Source organism: Myotis lucifugus, unplaced genomic scaffold (assembly GCF_000147115.1).
Source record: "Myotis lucifugus unplaced genomic scaffold, Myoluc2.0 scaffold_21, whole genome shotgun sequence".
NCBI classification, from domain to species: domain Eukaryota; kingdom Metazoa; phylum Chordata; class Mammalia; order Chiroptera; family Vespertilionidae; genus Myotis; species Myotis lucifugus.
In genome coordinates this window covers 9,502,523-9,507,300 of record NW_005871069.1, presented here as the reverse complement: position 1 = coordinate 9,507,300, position 4,778 = coordinate 9,502,523, and positions in this window count along the sequence as shown.

The following is a 4,778-nucleotide window of genomic DNA, read 5'->3' as shown; positions in this document are numbered from 1 at the left end:
GCTGATTTCTCAACAGAAACTATGCAGGCCAGAAGAGAGTGTGCAAGAAATATTCAAAGTGATGAATAGCAAGAACCTACAACCAAGATTACTTTATCCAGCAAAGCTATCATTCAGAATAGAAGGTCAGATAAAGAACTTCGCAGGTAAGAAAAACCTAAAGGAGTTCATCACCACCAAACTAGTATTATATGAAATGCTGAAAGGTATCCTTTAAGAAGAGGAAGAAGAAAAAGGTAAAGATACAAATTATGAACAGCAAATACATACCTATCAACAAGTGAACCTAAAAATCAAGTGAATAAAAAATCTGATGAACAGAGTAAACTGGTGAATATAATAGAACCAAGGGCATGGAAAGGGAGTGGACTGACAATTCTTGGGGCAAAAGGGGTGTGGGGGTGCAGGAAGAGACTGGACAAAAATCTGTACACCTATGGATGAGGACAGTGGGAGGGGTAAGGGCAGAGGGTGGGGTGGGAACTAAGTGGAGGAGAGCTATAGGGGGGAAAAAAGAGGAACACCTGTAATAATCTGAACAATAAAGATTTAATTAAAAAAAAAGAAAAAGGTTTTTCAGGTGAATGGAAATTAAAAAAAAAACTGGGGGAGCAATACTTATATCTGACAAATTAGACCTCAAAGTGAAGGCCATAACAAGAGATAAGGAAAGCCACTTCATAATACTAAAGGGAGCAATTCAACAAGAAGATATAACTCTGTTAAACATATATGCACCCAATACAGGAGTACCCAAATACATAAAAAAAACTTCTGGAAGATATCAAGGGAGAGATTGACAACAATACAGTCATGGTAGAGGACTTTAATACTCCACTACACCACTGGATAAATCCTATAAACAAAAAAATCAGCAAAGAAACATCAATCCTAAATGACTCACTAGATCAGATGGAATTAATTGACATCTTCAGAACATTTCACCACAGAGCAATCCAGGTTGTAAGGAGCCCATATCTTCCATGGTGTCATTTATGGCCCTTAGATCTTGCAAAAGTCCCCACTTGCCTGATTTCTTTTTTATTACAAATATGGGTGTGTTCCAGGGACTATTTGATAGCTCTATATGTCCCTCTGCTAATTGCTGATCAATTAATTGTCGGGCTGCTGATATTTTCTCAGATGTTAAGGGCCATTGCTCAACCCATACTGGTTGTGATGATTTCCAGACTATGGGGTCAGCAGTCCTAAGGGCAATGGCCCCAATTATAAATCCTGATATCCAAGTCCCTGTCCAGGAGTGTGAGGTATTACTTCTATAGGATATAGTCTTCCTTGCTTTTATTTTCCTAATCCCTTTTCTGGATTAAATCCCATGTCTACCATCTGTGATGTTACTCTGTCATTGGGGCTATATAACAGAACTCCCATTTGAGACAAGATATCTCTTCCCCATAAAGTAAAGGGGATAGTTGTAATTATATAGGGACAGAATGTTCCTGAATGTTGATCTTCATCAGCCCAAGTTAAAATCTGAGAACTCTTTTTTACATTAGATGCCTTGCCTAGTCCTATTAGGGAAGTGGGGGTGGTGTGCGTGGGCCACGAAGAGGGCCAATCCTTCCCTGCTATGCAGGAAACATCTGCTCCTGTATCCAAAAGACCTTCAATTGGTTTTCCTTGAATTTGTAAAATTTTTGTAGGTCTAGCAGCATGGATTTCTTGTATCCAAAATGCTGCATCACTAGATCCAAAGCCTCCAGCCCCTCTGGTTTCCTGGGTAATAGCTGTCCCTATTTTATGTATTGGTAACAGGAGTAATTGGGCAATTCTCTGGTTGGGCTGAATCTGTATAGTTGTGGTGGGCGGGGAAAGCAAAATCTGTATTTCTCCTGTGAAGTCTGCATCAATAACTCCTGGGATGACTAAGATCCCCTGTAGCGAGGTGGAGCTCCGTCCTAATATTAAGCCTAGTGTTCCCTCAGGCAGAGGCCCAGACACACCTGTAGGAATGGCTGTTACCTGCGAGTCTGGGGTTAGTATTGCGTGGGTGGTGGAACGGAGGTCCAATCCTGCACTGCCTGGGTTGCCCTGAAGAGGTTACTGACTGATTGAAATTTACAAAGGGGTTGAGAGTGTTGAGAGTTGATGCCCCTGTTATTGCAGGGGCCTGGGGCTGGCCCCCTCTCAAGTTTCCCGATTGAGGTGATGGGATAGATCCTCCTTGGGAGAGGTTTGTAGAATTTAAAGGCTGACCATTTTTATTGTATTTCGATCTGCATTCCTTTGCCCAATGAAATCCTTTCTGACATCGGGGACAAATAGTTTTTGGAGGAGTAATATTGTTCCCTGATGTATTTCTAGGCTGTTGAGAAGCCTGAGTATTATTATTTTTAGTTGGGCATTCTCTGCTAAAGTGTCCAGATTGACCACAAGAGTAGCAATTTATATTTCTTTTATTATTACTGGTTTGTCCTATGCCCTGTACATATTGAGGGTATGTCTCCCCTTTGAGAGCTGCAGCTATAGCTACACCCTGTATAAATGCTGGACTTACATCAGCACACTGTTTTATAGAATCATTTATAGTTCCCGTTCTGCGAATCGGCCTTAATAAAGCCTGACAGGTATTATTAGCATTTTCAAAAGCCAGTTGTTTGATTAGGATATCGGCTGCCTCTTCATTAGTGATTACTCTCTTGACTGCCTGAATGAGGCGAGAAAGGAAATCCGGATACGGTTCCTCGACCTTCTGTTTAACCTCTGTAAGGGTGGTTGTTTTTCCTACTGTACAGGGTAGGGATTTCCAGGCATTTACTGCACAACTGTTTACTTTAATAAGTGCCTCTTTGGGCATATACATTTGCTCCTGAGCCGTGATAAAATCACCTTCTCCTAATATCATGTCTAGGGTTACTTCTCCACTGGAATTTCTGCTAGTGGCTACAGCTCTCTTAGCAAGATCATCATATTCAGTTTTCCATAATAAGTAATCGCCTCCTGAGAGACAGGCTTTACAAACCTGTGACCAATCATAAGGAGTCATCCATTTACTGGCTAGGGCTTCTACCAAGGTTAGTGTGTAAGGAGCTAGAGGTCCATATTCAGAGCAGGCCAATTTTAATTCTTTAAGTATTTTGTAAGGTATAGGCTCCCAGGTGGGGTTTTCGTCCTCACCAAACTCATTCTCATATGCAACTGGGAAGCAGAGTGAGAATTCAAGATCTCCATTAGCCTCTGCTTCTCTTATTGCCCTTTGAAATTTAGACATGGAGCTCATAGGAGCCGGAGGACCTGGTTTAGGCTTCCTTTCTAATTTAGGGAGCCTGTTTTGAATGGGAGGGCTTTTCTCCTCTCTACTGACTGGAAAGGACCAAGGGTCATGTTTATGATATTTATTCTCCTTCTGATCAGTAGGCATAGTTAAATCACTCTTAGATTGAACTGGAGACAATAATGATGTGTCCTCTCTAGGTGGAGCAGAGGGACTATTTAAAGTTTGAGAAAATTCAATCGTTTCTGCCTCTGGTGCCAAGGTGTCATAAATTAAATTCCAGAGGGAAAGGATATCTGTTGGGATCTCTTCAGATCTTTGGTATCTGTAATAATTCTTTAATTGCTCTCCTACATTAGTCCAAGTTTCTAAATTAACAGTTTCTTCCTCAGGAAACCATAAACAGACTTCTTGTAAAAAACGCTCTGTTTGACTGGAACAAACCTTAACTCCTCTGGTAGCAAACATGTGTTAAAAGATCGATACAGAGTCTTCTTTCCTTAGACTCAGTATGGCCCATCTTCTCAGTCTAAGTTCTGTACTATCCACCCACTTACCCTACTTATCCTCTATAGGGGGGTCTGCAGCACCCTACGGTGGAGTCCTATCCGTCCCGAGTGCGGGGGGGCTTACCTAGGGGAATCCTGTTCGGGCACCAAATGCTGGGGTCCAGCCCCATGGGGTCCAGGGGTTCCCAAAGGTGTGGACGGAGTCGGCGAAGAAGGTTTTACACAGAGACAGCTTTCAGAACTCTCTAGCTTTCCTTAGTCTCCGTGGATCTTCCCTGTGCCTGGCTGAGGCCACAGAGAGAGGATCCCAAGGCAAGCTGAGCCTTTATTTTATAGTGAGCGGTAAACAAGGTAGTGGTTTCCATAGTTACACAGTAAGTTACACTGTTGTAAGTTTCGTTTGTTTTTGTTCTTGTAAGTTTCACTTGTTTTTGTTCTTGTTGCACTTCCCTCAGCCCATTAGCTTCCCGAGTAAGATCTAGGGAGCTTTATACAAGGTCAAGCCTAATTATGCTAAGAGGACTGTGCTCTCTAAGCTGGGAATTGTTTATGACTTTGCCCACAGGTCAGTCCGAGGCTTAACCCTATATCAGTTCCCCACAAAAATTCTAACAAATTGAATCCAGCATTACATTAGAAAGATCACATACCATAATTAAGTGGGATTTATTCCGGGGATGCAAGGATGGTACAATATCCGCAAATCAATACATGTGATACATCACATAAACAAGCTGGGAGACAAAAATCACATAATCAAATCATTCGATGCAGAAAAAGCATTTGACAAAACCCAACACCCTTTCTTGATAAAAACTCTCAGCAAAGTGGAAATAGAGGGATCATACCTCAACGTCATAAAAGCCTTCTACGACAAACCTACAGCCAACATCATACTCAATGGGCAAAAACTAAACTCATTTCCCCTAAGAATGGGAACAAGACAGGGATGCCCACTTCCACCACTCCTGTTTGATATAGTACTAAAAGTGCTAGCCATAGCAATCAGACAAGAAGAAGAAATAAACGGCTAC